The sequence below is a fragment of the Dendrobates tinctorius genome, unplaced genomic scaffold (assembly GCF_039654945.1).
Source record: "Dendrobates tinctorius isolate UK_male_01 unplaced genomic scaffold, ASM3965494v1 ptg000063l, whole genome shotgun sequence".
Classification (NCBI taxonomy): Eukaryota; Metazoa; Chordata; class Amphibia; order Anura; family Dendrobatidae; genus Dendrobates; species Dendrobates tinctorius.
In genome coordinates this window covers 1,163,888-1,183,333 of record NW_027361731.1, presented here as the reverse complement: position 1 = coordinate 1,183,333, position 19,446 = coordinate 1,163,888, and the positions used below count along the sequence as shown (strand labels likewise).

General features: G+C 48.0%; 1 protein-coding gene across 1 annotated transcript in view; it reads left to right on the top strand.

The window, feature by feature from the left end:
* The first annotated feature begins 6,804 nt into the window (after positions 1-6,804).
* LOC141094146 (uncharacterized) overlaps positions 6,805-19,446 on the top strand; it is a 72,400-nt gene continuing 59,758 nt past the window's right edge. The window contains exon 1 of the mRNA XM_073579892.1: positions 6,805-6,929. The gene's annotated coding sequence lies outside the window, so the exon portion shown is untranslated. The remainder of the gene's footprint in view (positions 6,930-19,446) is intronic.

Genomic DNA, 19,446 nt, shown 5'->3' with positions numbered 1-19,446 from the left:
GAGCTGACAATCTGAGGAAACAGCAATGCTGAATAACAGTCTACACTGCATCACTAGATCCTTATACAGGGGTATAATGAGGCCTCACTGTACAGGAGAGACCGGAGTGAGGAGCAGAGGCCTGATCATAAGAGCTGACAATCTGAGGAAACAGCAATGCTGAATAACAGTCTACTCTGCGTCACTAGATCCTTATACAGGGGTATAATGAGGCCTCACTGTACAGGAGAGAGCGGAGCGAGGAGCAGGGGCCTGATCACAAGAGCTGACAATCTGAGGAAACAGCAATGCTGAATAACAGTCTACACTGCGTCACTAGATCCTTATACATGGGTATAATGAGGCCTCACTGTACAGGAGAGTGCGGAGCGAGGAGCAGGGGCCTGATCACAAGAGCTGACAATCTGAGGAAGCAGCAATGCTGAATAACAGTCTACACTGCGTCACTAGATCCTTATACAGGGGTATAATGAGGCCTCACTGTACAGGAGAGACCGGAGCGAGGAGCCGGGGCCTGATCACAAGAGCTGACAATCTGAGGAAACAGCAATGCTGAATAACAGTCTACACTGCGTCACTAGATCCTTATACAGGGGTATAATGAGGCCTCACTGTACAGGAGAGACCGGAGTGAGGAGCGGGGGCCTGATCACAAGAGCTGACAATCTGAGGAAACAGCAATGCTGAATAACAGTCTACACTGCGTCACTAGATCCTTATACATGGGTATAATGAGGCCTCACTGTACAGGAGAGAGCGGAGCGAGGAGCAGGGGCCTGATCACAAGAGCTGACAATCTGAGGAAGCAGCAATGCTGAATAACAGTCTACACTGCGTCACTAGATCCTTATACAGGGGTATAATGAGGCCTCACTGTACAGGAGAGACCGGAGTGAGGAGCAGGGGCCAGATCACAAGAGCTGACAATCTGAGGAAACAGCAATGCTGAATAACAGTCTACACTGCGTCACTAGATCCTTATACAGGGGTATAATTAGGCCTCACTGTACAGGAGAGACCGGAGTGAGGAGCAGAGGCCTGATCATAAGAGCTGACAATCTGAGGAAACAGCAATGCTGAATAACAGTCTACTCTGCGTCACTAGATCCTTATACAGGGGTATAATGAGGCCTCACTGTACAGGAGAGAGCGGAGCGAGGAGCAGGGGCCTGATCACAAGAGCTGACAATCTGAGGAAACAGCAATGCTGAATAACAGTCTACACTGCGTCACTAGATCCTTATACATGGGTATAATGAGGCCTCACTGTACAGGAGAGAGCGGAGCGAGGAGCAGGGGCCTGATCACAAGAGCTGACAATCTGAGGAAGCAGCATTGCTGAATAACAGTCTACACTGCGTCACTAGATCCTTATACAGGGGTATAATGAGGCCTCACTGTACAGGAGAGACCGGAGCGAGGAGCCGGGGCCTGATCACAAGAGCTGACAATCTGAGGAAGCAGCAATGCTGAATAACAGTCTACACTGCGTCACTAGATCCTTATACAGGGGTATAATGAGGCCTCACTGTACAGGAGAGACCGGAGTGAGGAGCAGAGGCCTGATCACAAGAGCTGACAATCTGAGGAAACAGCAATGCTGAATAACAGTCTACACTGCGTCACTAGATCCTTATACAGGTGGAGAATGAGGCCTCACTGTACAGGAGAGAGTGGAGCGAGGAGCAGGGGCCTGATCACAAGAGCTGACAATCTGAGGAGACAGCAATGCTGAATAACAGTCTACACTGCGTCACTAGATCCTTATACAGGGGTATAATGAGGCCTCACTGTACAGGAGAGACCGGAGCGAGGAGCAGGGGCCTGATCACAAGAGCTGACAATCTGAGGAAACAGCAATGCTGAATAACAGTCTACACTGCGTCACTAGATCCTTATACAGGGGTATAATGAGGCCTCACTGTACAGGAGAGACCGGAGTGAGGAGCGGGGGCCAGATCACAAGAGCTGACAATCTGAGGAAACAGCAATGCTGAATAACAGTCTACACTGCGTCACTAGATCCTTATACATGGGTATAATGAGGCCTCACTGTACAGGAGAGAGCGGAGCGAGGAGCAGGGGCCTGATCACAAGAGCTGACAATCTGAGGAAGCAGCAATGCTGAATAACAGTCTACACTGCGTCACTAGATCCTTATACAGGGGTATAATGAGGCCTCACTGTACAGGAGAGACCGGAGTGAGGAGCAGGGGCGAGATCACAAGAGCTGACAATCTGAGGAAACAGCAATGCTGAATAACAGTCTACACTGCGTCACTAGATCCTTATACAGGGGTATAATGAGGCCTCACTGTACAGGAGAGACCGGAGTGAGGAGCGGGGGCCAGATCACAAGAGCTGACAATCTGAGGAAACAGCAATGCTGAATAACAGTCTACACTGCGTCACTAGATCCTTATACAGGGGTATAATGAGGCCTCACTGTACAGGAGAGACCGGAGTGAGGAGCGGGGGCCAGATCACAAGAGCTGACAATCTGAGGAAACAGCAATGCTGAATAACAGTCTACACTGCGTCACTAGATCCTTATACATGGGTATAATGAGGCCTCACTGTACAGGAGAGAGCGGAGCGAGGAGCAGGGGCCTGATCACAAGAGCTGACAATCTGAGGAAGCAGCAATGCTGAATAACAGTCTACACTGCGTCACTAGATCCTTATACAGGGGTATAATGAGGCCTCACTGTACAGGAGAGACCGGAGTGAGGAGCAGGGGCCAGATCACAAGAGCTGACAATCTGAGGAAACAGCAATGCTGAATAACAGTCTACACTGCGTCACTAGATCCTTATACATGGGTATAATGAGGCCTCACTGTACAGGAGAGAGCGGAGCGAGGAGCAGGGGCCTGATCACAAGAGCTGACAATCTGAGGAAGCAGCAATGCTGAATAACAGTCTACACTGCGTCACTAGATCCTTATACAGGGGTATAATGAGGCCTCACTGTACAGGAGAGACCGGAGTGAGGAGCAGGGGCCAGATCACAAGAGCTGACAATCTGAGGAAACAGCAATGCTGAATAACAGTCTACACTGCGTCACTAGATCCTTATACAGGGGTATAATGAGGCCTCACTGTACAGGAGAGACCGGAGTGAGGAGCAGAGGCCTGATCATAAGAGCTGACAATCTGAGGAAACAGCAATGCTGAATAACAGTCTACTCTGCGTCACTAGATCCTTATACAGGGGTATAATGAGGCCTCACTGTACAGGAGAGAGCGGAGCGAGGAGCAGGGGCCTGATCACAAGAGCTGACAATCTGAGGAAACAGCAATGCTGAATAACAGTCTACACTGCGTCACTAGATCCTTATACATGGGTATAATGAGGCCTCACTGTACAGGAGAGAGCGGAGCGAGGAGCAGGGGCCTGATCACAAGAGCTGACAATCTGAGGAAGCAGCAATGCTGAATAACAGTCTACACTGCGTCACTAGATCCTTATACAGGGGTATAATGAGGCCTCACTGTACAGGAGAGACCGGAGCGAGGAGCCGGGGCCTGATCACAAGAGCTGACAATCTGAGGAAACAGCAATGCTGAATAACAGTCTACACTGCGTCACTAGATCCTTATACAGGGGTATAATGAGGCCTCACTGTACAGGAGAGACCGGAGTGAGGAGCGGGGGCCTGATCACAAGAGCTGACAATCTGAGGAAACAGCAATGCTGAATAACAGTCTACACTGCGTCACTAGATCCTTATACATGGGTATAATGAGGCCTCACTGTACAGGAGAGAGCGGAGCGAGGAGCAGGGGCCTGATCACAAGAGCTGACAATCTGAGGAAGCAGCAATGCTGAATAACAGTCTACACTGCGTCACTAGATCCTTATACAGGGGTATAATGAGGCCTCACTGTACAGGAGAGACCGGAGTGAGGAGCAGGGGCCAGATCACAAGAGCTGACAATCTGAGGAAACAGCAATGCTGAATAACAGTCTACACTGCGTCACTAGATCCTTATACAGGGGTATAATGAGGCCTCACTGTACAGGAGAGACCGGAGTGAGGAGCAGAGGCCTGATCATAAGAGCTGACAATCTGAGGAAACAGCAATGCTGAATAACAGTCTACTCTGCGTCACTAGATCCTTATACAGGGGTATAATGAGGCCTCACTGTACAGGAGAGAGCGGAGCGAGGAGCAGGGGCCTGATCACAAGAGCTGACAATCTGAGGAAACAGCAATGCTGAATAACAGTCTACACTGCGTCACTAGATCCTTATACATGGGTATAATGAGGCCTCACTGTACAGGAGAGAGCGGAGCGAGGAGCAGGGGCCTGATCACAAGAGCTGACAATCTGAGGAAGCAGCAATGCTGAATAACAGTCTACACTGCGTCACTAGATCCTTATACAGGGGTATAATGAGGCCTCACTGTACAGGAGAGACCGGAGCGAGGAGCCGGGGCCTGATCACAAGAGCTGACAATCTGAGGAAGCAGCAATGCTGAATAACAGTCTACACTGCGTCACTAGATCCTTATACAGGGGTATAATGAGGCCTCACTGTACAGGAGAGACCGGAGCGAGGAGCAGGGGCCTGATCACAAGCGCTGACAATCTGAGGAAACAGCAATGCTGAATAACAGTCTACACTGCGTCACTAGATCCTTATACAGGGGTATAATGAGGCCTCACTGTACAGGAGAGACCGGAGCGAGGAGCAGGGGCCTGATCACAAGAGCTGACAATCTGAGGAAGCAGCAATGCTGAATAACAGTCTACACTGCGTCACTAGATCCTTATACAGGGGTATAATGAGGCCTCACTGTACAGGAGAGACCGGAGCGAGGAGCAGGGGCCTGATCACAAGAGCTGACAATCTGAGGAAGCAGCAATGCTGAATAACAGTCTACACTGCGTCACTAGATCCTTATACAGGGGTATAATGAGGCCTCACTGTACAGGAGAGACCGGAGTGAGGAGCAGGGGCCTGATCACAAGAGCTGACAATCTGAGGAAACAGCAATGCTGAATAACAGTCTACACTGCGTCACTAGATCCTTATACAGGGGTATAATGAGGCCTCACTGTACAGGAGAGACCGGAGCGAGGAGCAGGGGCCTGATCACAAGAGCTGACAATCTGAGGAGACAGCAATGCTGAATAACAGTCTACACTGCGTCACTAGATCCTTATACAGGGGTATAATGAGGCCTCACTGTACAGGAGAGACCGGAGCGAGGAGCAGGGGCCTGATCACAAGAGCTGACAATCTGAGGAAGCAGCAATGCTGAATAACAGTCTACACTGCGTCACTAGATCCTTATACAGGGGTATAATGAGGCCTCACTGTACAGGAGAGACCGGAGCGAGGAGCAGGGGCCTGATCACAAGAGCTGACAATCTGAGGAAGCAGCAATGCTGAATAACAGTCTACACTGCGTCACTAGATCCTTATACAGGGGTATAATGAGGCCTCACTGTACAGGAGAGACCGGAGCGAGGAGCAGGGGCCTGATCACAAGAGCTGACAATCTGAGGAAGCAGCAATGCTGAATAACAGTCTACACTGCGTCACTAGATCCTTATACAGGGGTATAATGAGGCCTCACTGTACAGGAGAGACCGGAGTGAGGAGCAGGGGCCTGATCACAAGAGCTGACAATCTGAGGAAACAGCAATGCTGAATAACAGTCTACACTGCGTCACTAGATCCTTATACAGGGGTATAATGAGGCCTCACTGTACAGGAGAGACCGGAGCAAGGAGCCGGGGCCTGATCACAAGAGCTGACAATCTGAGGAAACAGCAATGCTGAATAACAGTCTACACTGCGTCACTAGATGCTGATACAGGTGTAGAATGAGGCCTCACTGTACAGGAGAGACCGGAGCGAGGAGCAGGGGCCTGATCACAAGAGCTGACAATCTGAGGAAACAGCAATGCTGAATAACAGTCTACACTGCGTCACTAGATCCTTATACAGGGGTATAATGAGGCCTCACTGTATAGGAGAGACCGGAGTGAGGAGCAGGGGCCTGATCACAAGAGCTGACAATCTGAGGAAACAGCAATGCTGAATAACAGTCTACACTGCATCACTAGATCCTTATACAGGGGTATAATGAGGCCTCACTGTACAGGAGAGACCGGAGCAAGGAGCCGGGGCCTGATCACAAGAGCTGACAATCTGAGGAAACAGCAATGCTGAATAACAGTCTACACTGCGTCACTAGATGCTGATACAGGGGTATAATGAGGCCTCACTGTACAGGAGAGACCGGAGCGAGGAGCAGGGGCCTGATCACAAGAGCTGACAATCTGAGGAAACAGCAATGCTGAATAACAGTCTACGCTGAGTCACTAGATCCTTATACAGGGGTATAATGAGGCCTCACTGTATAGGAGAGACCGGAGCGAGGAGCAGGGGCCTGATCACAAGAGCTGACAATCTGAGGAAGCAGCAATGCTGAATAACAGTCTACACTGTGTCACTAGATCCTTATACAGGAGTATAATGAGGCCTCACTGTATAGGAGAGACCGGAGGGATGAGCAGGGGCCTGATCACAAGAGCTGACAATCTGAGGAAACAGCAATGCTGAATAACAGTCTACACTGCGTCACTAGATCCTTATACAGGGGTATAATGAGGCCTCACTGTACAGGAGAGACCTAGATCGATGACTGTGGAAAACGGATTTCTATTCAAAGAAAGAGCCGTTTAAAGAGCCAAAAGATCCGGCTCTTTATGGTGAGCGGATAACCAAAAAGAGCTGAACTTCCCATCATTACCTAGCGCCACACATGCATGTAGCGTCTGCACCCCGGAGATCATGTGACCCCTGACTCCTCCCCTCCTGTGACCTCATCACAGGTCCTGTGCGCACAGAGCAGCCATATATGTAGCAGACATTCGCTGGATCTTCTCCTTTCTGGGCCGGTTCCTCCTGTGAGTCCTATTAACCCTTTTACTCCCTGTATTCTCCTTCCTGATAGGACAATATGGATAGTGTGACAGGAATTTAAGCAATGTGGAAGGAAAAAATGACAATTTTACTATTTTTTTCCTCACAAAAATGTCACTTTGCCTTTTCATAAAGGTAAGAGGAGCAATGACCCCATACACTGTGCTGTGCAATGTCTCCTGAGTGCGCCGATGCCCCATAGGCTCGGAAGGGAAGGGACGCCATTGTGGCTGGAATAGATTGCGGACGCCATGTCACATGTGAAGAGCCCCTGACAAACCAACAGCAGAGACCCCACAAGTGACCCCATGTTACCCCCTCCACCTCTGGGGGACTCATCTCGGGGGCAGTGAGTATTCCTAACCCTCAGGGAGTCACAGAATGGTATAACACTGAGCGGAGTACATGAGATAATAATAAATAATACATTTTATTTCTATAGCGCCGACATATTCCGCAGCACTTTACATTTCAGAGGGGATTTGTACAGACAATAGACATTACAGCATAACAATAATCACATACAGTAGATTATAACAAATACCAAGAGGAATGAGGGCCCTGCTCGCAAGCTTACAGTCTATGAGGAAAGAGGTAGACACGAAAGGTGGGTGGTAACAGTTGCCCTGATTGTATGGACCAGCCATAATGTTAAGTGTGTAACAGTACAGACACAGAGGGCTAATGGATGCATAAAGCATGTGGGAACATGATGCTGGGAACCTGGTTATGGTAAAACTTTTGGCTCTGCCACACAGGGATAGATTAGGTTAATGTGTTGGGGTGGTAGGCCAGTCTGAATAAATGCGTTTTCAGGACACGCTTAAAATTGTGGGGATTGGGGACTAATCGTATTGACCTGGGAAGTGCATTCCAAAGAATTGGCGCGGCACGTGTAAAGTCTTGGAGACGGGAGTGGGAGGTTCTGACTATTGAGGATACTAACCTCAATGATAATGAGATACGACCATTGTTTCCACTAAATTGTTGCTCTGTCCCCAAGTCTGGAATTATCAAAGGGAAAATAGGAGAAAACAGAAACAATTTGTTCCACAATTTCTCCTGAGTGCGCTGATACCCCGTAAGTGGTGGAAAGCTCAGAAGGGAAGGAGCGACGGTCCGAGGGGGCCATGTCACATTATCAGAGTCCCAGAACAGCAGGACCCCCAATAAGAGACCCCATTCTACAAACTCCACCTCACAATTAGTTCATCTTTGTCCCAGAATTTTATACCATTGGGCGATGAAGAAATAATTACATTTTACCACCAAAAAATTGTTTTAGCCCCATTTTTACCTTTTTACAAGGGGAGATAGGTAAAAATGGCACCAAAATTTGTCAATTTCAGATGAATGTGGGAATACCCCATATGTGACTGTACAGAACTTCACACCCACACAGCGAGACTCGGGAGGGAAAGAGCGCTATTTGATTCTTGGAGAACAAATATTCTTAGGTTACAGTGGGGAAAATAAGTATGTGACACACTGCAGATTTTGCAAGGTTTCCCACCTACAGAGAATGGAGAGGTCTGTAATTTTTATTGTAGGAATACTTCAACTGTGAGAGACAGAATCTAACAATGAAGAACAGAAAATCACATTGTATGATTTTTTAAAGGGAACCTGTCACAAATTTTTGCCGCTATAAGATGCAGCCACTGCCTTTCAGGGCTTATCTACAGCATTCTATAATCCTGTAGATAAGCCCCTGGTTGGATATGAACGATAAGAAAAATAAGTTTTATTATACTCACCCGGGGGGGCGGTCCGATGCGGTCTGGTCCAATGGGTGTCGCAGGTTCGGGTCCGGCGCCTCCCATCTTCTTGCTCCCCGGTATTGCGCTCCCGCGCAGGCAGACTTCTCTGCCCTGTTGAGGACAAAGTAAAGTACTGCAGTGCGCAGGCGCTGGGCCTCACTGACCTTTCCCAGCACCGGCGCACTGCAGTACTTTGCTCTGCCCTCAACAGGTCAGAGAATTACGCCTGCGCAGGAGCACAACACGAAGCAAGCAGGAGGATGACATCGCACGAATATGAGAGATGCCAGACCCGGACCTACAACACCCATCAGTCCACACCGGACCGCCCCTCGGGTGAGTATAATAAAACTTATTTTTCTTATCTTGCAGGTCATATACTGTAGGTAAGCGCTGAAAGGCAGTGGCCTCATCTTATAATGGCAAAAAGAGGTGACAGGTTCCCTTTAAATAATTAATTTGAATTTTATTGCATGAAATAAGTATTTGATACAATAGAAAAACAGGATTTTTGGCCCACTCCTCCATACAGATCTTCTCCAGATATTTCAGTTTTCGTAGCTGTCGCTTGGCAACATTGAGTTTCAGCTCCTTCCAAAGATTTTCTGTTGGGTTCAGATCTGGACACTGGCTAGGCCACTCCAGGACCTTGAAATTCTTCTTAAGTAGCCACTCCTTAGTTACCATGTCTGCGTGTTTCTGGTCATTGTTCTGCTCGAAGACCCAGCTTCGACTCCTCTTCAATGTTCTTACTGAGGGAAGGAGGTTGTTAGTCAAAATCTCCCGATACATGACCTCTCCATCCTTTCTTCAATATGGTGCAGTCATCCTGTCCCCGTGCAGAAAAGCACCTGCAAAGTATAATGTGTTTACCCTACAATGCTCCATAGTTGGGATGGTGTTCTTGGGGTTGTACTCATCCTTCTTGTTCCTCCACACATAGTGTATGGAGTTGATACCAAAAAGTTCTCTTTTAGTCTGATCTGACCACATGACCTTTCCTATGCCTCCTCTGGTTCTTCCAGAAGGTCATTGGTGACCTTCAAATGGGCCTGGAGGTGACTTGCTGGCGTGAAAAGGGGAACCTTGCGTGCCATACAGGATTTTAATCCATGACGGTGTGCTGTATTACTAACGGTAATGTCTAAGACTGTGTTCTCAGATTTCTTCAAGTCATTCACCAGGTCCTCCCGTGTAGTTCTGGGCTGATTCCTGACCTTTCTCAGAATCATCCATACCCCACGAGACGAGGAAGATAGGCAGTCATCTTGTATTCCTTCCATTTTTCTAATAATTGTGCCAACAGTTGTCTTCTCACCAAGCTGCTTGACTTTTGTGCTGTAACTCATCCCAGGCTTGTGCGGGTCTACAATTTTGTCCCTGGTGCCCTTAGACAGCTCTTTAGTCTTGGCCATTGTGGAGAGGTTGGAATGTGATTGTATGGACAGGTGTCTTTTATACAGGTAACGAGATTAAGCGTGTGCAATGTGAGGTAGCACTGTCATCTACTTAGGGGATTCTCGCTTGCAGCGAACAAAAACCAGTTCAGGCACGGATTTTCCATCAAATCATACAGTCCTTGCGGTTTATTCACGCCTCATAAACCACAGCAGCAACAGAAAGTTCACTTAACAGCATTACCAGCATAGCGTCCATTATAATGCTTCACTCTTATTATCAATGTCCAGTACACAGGCTCACTTAGCCTCACAATTATCTCACCCACGTCAGGGTTCCTCATGCGGCTTCAGCATTCCGCACACGTTCATTCCCTCCAGGGAACTCTCAGGCACACATCGCCATTGCTCCCAGCCACTTCACACGTGCTGTCTGGGAGGAAGCTCCATCTCTGCAGGACCTTCCACACTGGACCAACCAGGTCCCAGCATTCACCACATGTGACCTACCCTGGCCATATTATATGGTCTATAGCCATGCCCACCGGGTCATGTGACTATGACCTCATCACAGGTCCTTCACACACTTAGCTTTTTAATACAGGCGTTTTCAGACACACCCCTAGGTGGGTTTGTAGGTAACTGGCCTCCCCAACTGCCAAGTTACCTGGAGACTTCTCCCTTATACCTTGAAATAACACAGCAGCAATATCATTGCTGCTCAGTGCGCATAACTAAGTCTCCATCTCAAAGCCACCCACTTTGAGATACATAACCATCCTTCCGGATTCTGCCAGACATCCTTTCTCTTGGAACCTCCACACAGCGCCCCCTAGCGGACATAGTGGTTACTACACCACATACCTCGCCCCTCTGTTCAAACTTGTGGGGTTGAACACACAACATTACATCAGGCTCTTGAGACCGGGCACGCATCACACCTTGCCCCACAGGTCGAGAGAACCTTTTCCCAGTGTCATACGGCCTCCTCTCCACGTTAGGCCCTCCCCCGCCCGCCAGCGGCCTTGATCTTTGACCCTCCAGTTATAGTCTGTCTGCGTCATCAGACACGGTCCAGTCACCACCTTCCTCTTCCTCTTTGTTCCGTTCCCCGACCAGCTCCCCCGGTTGGTACGGTCATCAGTCCTAATCAGGTCTACTGTACTGTCTGGCCTGAGTCTGATTCATTCAGGGTCTCACAGGAACTACGGTCTCTTAACGTCATCCTGCCGGTTGAGCTACCACTTGCTGACATTCTTCGGCCATCTGCCCTATCACTTCTTGGCGGAACTCTTCGAGTTCTTAAATCTGGTTGGGTTGCAGGCGGCCGCCACCTGGTATTCCGTACTTCTTTATTAATTCGCCGGCGGTCCTGCCTCAACTGCTCCATCTCTTGCAGGTACCTCACTCGATACTCCAAGAGCATCTGAAAGTCTCTCAGGCTCTCCACGGAGCCAACCACCAGGATGGGAATCCTACCCACCTCACTAGATACTTGGTCTTCATCATCAGGAGGGATCCGCACTCTCACCACACCGGAGATATTTACAAGGTCTTGCATTACCTTCCCGGATCTTCCAATGAGTCTCCCAATCAGAGCTTTGGGTACCGGCACCACCTCTTTCCGCAAACCCAGCTGATCCATAGCCTCCCTTGCTAATTCTAGACGTCGAGCAGCGCTCACATTACTCTGCCTGACCCTTTGTTTAGTGTAGAGACATTGTAGATGCATCTCCTTTAGGACAGCTACTCGGGTAGACGTATCTTCTCTGTCCGATACTATCACCAACTGCCGAGTCTCAGGTGCCCAGTGCACCTCACACGCCTTGACCGCTTCCTTGAAAGCCTCATGCACACCTTCCTCTGCACAGGCCCCTTTCATGTCCTCTGGTACATCAATCACAAACTGGAATGTTGTGGTCTTGCTCTCTTCCTGGACCCAAGGCTCTAGCTTTACCACGGACACTTCCTTCACTGCCGTTGACCCAACCGGGTGACTTCTTCCGTTCTTAACTCATCAACTTCACATGACTTGGTTCCTTCATGACCCTTTGCCCCGAGGACTACTGGCCGTTCTGTCCTGTCATCACTTGCGCTCACCCGCGGTAAGTCTTCATCCAACTTCTCCCGCAGAAGACTTTTAACTACTCCTCTGAGTTCCTCCATTTTTTCTGTAAGGGTCTTGTTCACATTTTTCCACGTTGACAGGTGACTTCTGAGCTCCAAGACTTCTTTCTCAAGCCCTACCACATCCTCTCTTAAGGTGTTGTTCACACTGTGCAACGTTGACAGGTGACCTCGGAGGTTCAAGACTTCTTTCTCGAGCTCTTTCACTCTGTGCTCGGCCATTTGTCTCATAACACTTTCTCCTTCGAGCTGTTCCTTCACTGTCTCTTTTATTAACTATCTCCTGCTCTAGTTCTCTTTTGGCCAGTATGTGTTGCACCATTACTTCTTTAATCATATCGTCTAAGGGTACCCCTGGGTTAGTCCCGTCAGCCGAGTGAACCCCCCAGTTACCCTCTGACTGTGTCTCTACTCCCGTTATCTTCTCGACCAGGTTACCATCCGTCCTGTCACAAGTTTCAGTCAGCACAGCACTAGATTCTGTCCTAGGGGTGGCTACTGCCAATGACACGTCACAGTCACACCACACCGTACAGTAAACCCCCAAGACACTCTCTATCTGTGTGTCAGCTCCGCTCTTTTTGTTTACCCCACCCTTCTCATTCACACTGATGTACCCTTCAGGTGACGTCGGGTCAGTAAATTCGTCCGACGCCATTCTTTCTCCGGTCGCCCCTACGTCTGGCCTGTCCACATTAGGAGGCGTCAGCGTCTCAGTGTCTGCTAGCCCTACAGTAGACACGTCTCTATCCTCCTGGCATAGGTCATCAAACCTGACCAAGTCCCGGCCCCACTCCCAGGCATACACTAAGTCTGGTGGTATACTGCCAACTTGGCACTTACTGCCTCCGAACTCCTTAAACACTGCTCTGTCTACAGCATAGTTCACTGTGACCCCATGTGCACAGCGAACCTGGACCATTTTGTCGGTCAGACAGAGAGTGAGAGGAGTTCCTACCAGAGTCACCTGACTCTTTGAGTCCAACTGTCCCGATATCCCTTCACAGTGTAGCATCACGGTACACACTTGCGGCCCGTCATCATTCGGAAAGAATATCCCACATTCTGGAAATGACATACACATACACTGCGGTACTCCAGACATACCCACTGAGTCAACCAGTGCTGTCATTCCTTCAAACTTGGCCCCTTTCTGGATCACCACCCCACTTTGGGTTGTCGCCCCCTCCCGGGACTCCACCCCTTTTTGGGTTACCACCCCGCTTTGGGTCACCGCCCCCTTTCGGGATCTCCCCATGTCCATTATACCGGTCTTCTCAGACCACAGTTCACACAACACAGTTTATGTCTTAACAATACCACACAAGTCCTTGTTGGCACCACCACAGCTCCTGCTGTCACCGATCACCGACACCACCGGCTGCTGTTCACACACACACCGGCTGGAATCACTGTAGCTCCTGCTGTGCCGTCTTCGTGGACCCGCCGATCCACCGGAAGCTGCTTGTCACCTTTGTGATCCCACTGAGCCACCTCAAGCCGCTTGTCACCTTCTTGACTCCCACTGAGCCACCGCCGGCTGAGTTGAGAAAAGAAGAAAAGAAAAACGCCACAAAAAAACTCAAAAACTCACGTGTCGTTTCTATGTGCTATTCAGGACGCACCGTCTCCGCCTGAGACCGTCCAACACACAGGGCGCACCGGGTGCTATTCAGGGAGCCGACCCTCTTTCCAGGGTTTCCCAACACACCGGCCTCACCAGGTCCAGGGGCTTAGCGGGTGCTATTCAGGACATCCGTCTCGGCCTGAGACTGCCCAACACTTACGCCTCACCAGGTCCAAGGTCATACCACGTGCTCCAGGGCTCTTCCCAACACTGACCCTCCAGGACCTTGCTCACTGAACCCTCCAGGAACACAGTCTTTACCACTGACCCAGGTCAGTACACCACGAACACCAGTCCGTTGCCTGTGTCAGCCACACAGGTCCTTAGATACCTCTTCCCCTCAAAGGAACCCTATAGCAATCACCAGTCTCTTGCTCACTGAGCCCAGTCAGTAAAACACTTTTTTTTTTTCTTTCACGACCGTCACCTGCTGGCCGCGCAGGTTCTCGGACCCCTCTACCGCAGAGGTGTCCTATCAGTCTCTTTCTCCTGGGGAAACGGCCACACTGGGCTCACCGATCCGGACAGTGCCTTACTCACTAGGCTGCCCCACGGTTCCAGAACCACAGCCGGCAGTGGCTTCCCCAACCATCAGCCTTCCTGGCTCAGCGTTGCCAGCACTGCAACATGCACTTTTTGGAAACCGTTGCCCTTAGCAACCGACTTTGCTGTCCTCTTCCGTTGCTCCCAGAAACAAGGCTCCAACATTGCCCGCATTCTCCACCAAATGTGAGGTAGCGCTGTCATCTACTTAGGGGATTCTCGCTTGCAGCGAACAAAAACCAGATTTTCCATCAAATCATACAGTCCTTGCGGTTTATTCATGCCTCATAAACCACAGCAGTAACAGAAAGTTCACTTAACAGCATTACCAGCATAGCGTCCATTATAATGCTTCACTCTTATTATCAATGTCCAGTACACAGGCTCACTTAGCCTCACAATTATCTCACCCGTCAGGGTTCCTCATGTGGCTTCAGCATTCCGCACACGTTCATTCCCTCCAGGGAACTCTCAGGCACACATCGCCATTGCTCCCAGCCACTTCACACGTGCTGTCTGGGAGGAAGCTCCATCTCTGCAGGACCTTCCACACTGGACCAACCAGGTCCCAGCATTCACCACATGTGACCTACCCTGGCCATATTATATGGTCTATAGCCACGCCCACCGGGTCACGTGACCATGACCTCATCACAGGTCCTTCACACACTTACATAGCTTTTTAATACAGGCGTTTTTAGACACACCCCTGGGTGGGTTTGTAGGTAACTGGCCCGCCCAACTCCCAAGTTACCTGGAGACTTCTTCCTTATACCTTGAAATAACACAGCAGCAATATCATTGCTGCTCAATACGCATAACTAAGTCTCCATCTCAAAGCCACCCACTTTGAGATACATAACCATCCTTCCGGATTCTGCCAGACATCCTTTCTCTTGGAACCTCCACACAGCGCCCCCTAGCGGACATAGCGGTTACTACACCACAGCAATTAATACAAGTAATGAGTGCAGAGTAGTTGGCTTCTTAAAGGAAAACTAACAGGTCTGAGAGCCAAAATTCTGGCTGATTGGTAGGTGGTGAAATACTTATCTCATGCAGTAAAATGCAATTTAATTATTTGGAAAACATACAATGTGATTTTCTGGTTTTTATTTTTAGACTCTTACTCTCACAGATTAGGGGTACCTATGCTAAAAATTCCAGACCTCTCCATTCTTTGTAGGTGGTGTGAGAATCATGTGGGAATAGTGGATGAGGGCAGGTAGATCTCGCCCAGATACCTTTCCTATGTGGCCTAGTCTGGTCAGTATCTCACCTGGTGACTAATGAATAATGGGAGGTGGTTGTGTGAGTGTCTCAGCCTGGGAACACAGAGAGCCTGTCTGTGTGAGAGACACACGTGAGTGGAAGCAGTGCCCACTGCAACTGTGGTTGGGCTGGACGGGAGAAGCCTGCCAGTTGGTAGTTAGGTTGTACCTTGTTTAGTTAGTGCCGGACAGGCAAGGATTTGTTTTATGTTTTATTACCTTTATGCATTGCTTTCACCTTTTAATAAACCTGACCCAGTGTCAGTTATACCCGAATCCCGGCTGTGCGCCTGAGTTTCATGCTGAACGCACGTGACCTTTGACCCCAGCAAAGGCGATCCCGGAGTGTTTTATCACAGTGGGAAAACTTGCAAAATCGGCAGTGTGTCTCCTACTTATTGTCCCCACTGTAGTTTGCGCATTCCATATACAGAGCCCCCAAGAGCGGAATCCCCCCTTAAGTTACAGCATTTTGGAAATTGCACCCCACTGGGAATTTATGTACAGGTAAAGGCACAATTTTGACTCCATGGGTGTTTTCCAGAAATTACCAGCAATGGATGTTGCTTAGTGAATATTGCAAATTGCTATTGTAGTGCCCATACATAATTCCAATTGTAAAGTATTTGGGTGATATTCGCCATGGTTGGGACACCCCATTAGCGAGACATATGAACAGTGCACATCAAGGTGAAACCGGAGACATCTCCTTTGGTATCATTGAGGTGGTTACACCCAATGTGACAGGAGGTGATCACAATAGATGTGTCCTCAAAAAGGAAAAACGAGAGGATTTTTAGACTGGATTCACAAGCCCCTAAGGGACTCAATGATCAGATTTCCTATGCCTGTTTTGTGTGACTACAGTCCCATCCTGGATTACATTTTTGGATTTTATACTCTACCCATTGCTATTCAGTTCCCTGTGAATGGGGTTCACTTATTGTTATACTTCATGGAGACATCTGAGCGTCTATATCAGAATTATTTCTTACCAGTTATATCCCACATATACTATTTAGTAACTAACAAGTGTGGTGATCCTTGTGTAGCTCTAATTATACAATAGGGGTCACATTTGACCATTTAGGAACATACTGTGGGCCATCATCCCATATTTTATGTAGTGGTAAAGTAGATCTACATGCCTATTGTATGATGGGAGGATGTGCAATACTGGTTTTTAGTCTCCCATGGAGCTGATATCAGAGATTGGACTTTTCAATATTGGTGGAATGCAATCCAAATTCATTATGGTCTCCGGCGTGGATTGCATGCTTCCGGACATGCACAGTCGCAGTTTCAATGTTCCTTTCATTTGGTGTTGGTGCTGTGGTTTTGTGTTGGTGGGGCAGTATGGTCAGGAGTCATGGGGGCTCAGTCTTGCAGCATGGGCGCTGTGAGGCGCCAGGCCACCCATCCTGCTGGTGCATTGTCGCTGCCACTGTAGTTAGCTGCACCATTAAAGCGAAATGGACCCATTGAGCGGTTTGCAGTGACATGGCAGTTGGCTTCATACAGTCTGATAAGCATGTTAAACTAAGAATCTCATGTTTTGTTCTACAGGATGGGCCATTTATATGGATATACCTAAATAAAATGGGAATGGTTGGTGATATCAACTTCCTGTTTGTGGCACATTAGTATATGGGAGGGGAGAAACTTTTCAAGATGGGTGGTAACCATAGTGGCCATTTTGAAGTCAACCATTTTGAAGTCAGCCATTTTGAATCTAACTTTATTTTTTTCAATGGGAAGAGGGTCATGTGACACATCAAACTTAGTAAGAATTTCACAAGAAAAACAATGGTGTGCTTGATTTTAACATAACTTTATTCTTTCATGAGTTATTTACAAGTTTATGACCACTTATAAAATGTGTTCAAAGTGCTGCCCATTGTGTTGGATTGTCAATGCAGCCATCTTCTAATGGCCTCATACACATGAGATAAGTGTTGACTGAACGGTCATTTGGCAGACAGCTATCTCTCCCGACTCCCCCATACACACAAATATTCCAGCTTTCCAGTGGTCTGTATGAGAGTCGCCTCCAGACTCCTCTAGGGGAGGATTATCTACAGGAAGAACAAACGGATTATCCCTGAAATTCAGGATGCCTGATCCTTCTCTGCCCTGACATCATCTGTCGGGAGACCCCCAAATACATTATATGGTCGCCCAAATCCCCTGAAATCAGTGATTTCATGTAACTTTAGTCTAATATGTATGGGGGCGATAAAAGGTAACTTATTGGACGCTGCCTCTGGCCCGGCCTAATAGACCTTCATACATTGCAGTCCAGACACCATTATTAGGCATGTAAGTATCGTAGTAACTAGGCCGCCTCATACTATCGAGTACTTGGGGAAGGAGGACATTCAGCCGGACTCTGTCACACCTTCTTAGATGCCATGCTTGCTTTTCACATCAGCAAGTAGTTAAACTGCCAGGGTTTTTGTTGCAGCCACACCTGTGTCGTCCCTGTGGTGTATATCTATGTTCTGGGTCCAAAAGGGTTAAACATTTGTTGTTAACCCCTTTCTGCCATTGGACAGACTATTCCGTCCATGTGCACTGGAACTTAATTCCCATGGATGGAACAGTACTTCTTACGCAATCAACCACGCTCACCGGGGGAGCGCGGCCGATCATGGATGGGTGTCAGCTGATTATCACAGTGACACCCGGCGCTAGGTGCCAAGAGCGGTCACAGACTGCTCCCGGCACTTTAACCCCCGGAACACTGCGATCAAACATGATCGCAACGTTCCGTAGCAGGCAGAGGGGCTGCTGACCGCCCCTCTGCCTTTGTTTAGGAGACCCCGAGGCATGACGCGGGGTCCCGATCGCTGCCTTGGAGACCTGATGTCATCATGACGACATCCGGGTCTTCAGAGCTGAGAGACTTCCTGACATGCGCAGTGCAAATCATGAAGTCTTTAAGGTCAGTGTAAAATCCATGCAGCACTGACAGCTTCTATAGCATGCAGATCTGCATGCTATAGAAGCGATTAGCCTACACAAAATGAGTGTCCCATAGTGGGACAAAGTGTAAAACTAAGAATTAACTTAAAAAATATTTTTTAAATAATTGTAAAAATATTTGAAAAAATAATAATAATAAAATCAATATTTATATCCATCAATAAATAGGTATTTGAATTAAAATAATCTAAGCAATAAAGTACACATATTTGGTATCGCCGCGTGAGTAACAACCTGACTTATAAAACTGTTCCTCTAGTTAACCCCTTTAGTGAGCACTATTAAAAAAAGAAAAGGCAAAAAAACAATGCTTTATCATCTTACCGCCAAACAAAAAGTGGAATAACATTCTATCAAAAAGACAGGTATAAATAAACATGATACCGCTGAAAACATCATATTGTCCCGCAAAAAACCAAGCCGCTATATAGCTCCATCACTGGAAAGATAAAGAAGTTATAGCTCTCAGAATAAAGCGATGCAAAAATAATTATTTTTTATATAAAATAGTTTTTATTGTATAAAAGCACCAAAACATAAAAAAATATAAATGAGGTATCGCTGTAATCATACTGACTCGAAAAATAAAACCGCTTTATCAATTTTACCACATGCGGAACGGTGTAAACCCCCCCCACAAAAAAAAGAAATTCATGAACTGCTGTTTTCTGTTTATTTTGCCTCACATAAATCAGAATAAAAAGCGATCAAAAAATGCCACGTGCCGAAAATGATACCAATAAAAACGTCAACTCGTCCCGCAAAAAATAAGACCTCACTTGACTCAGTGG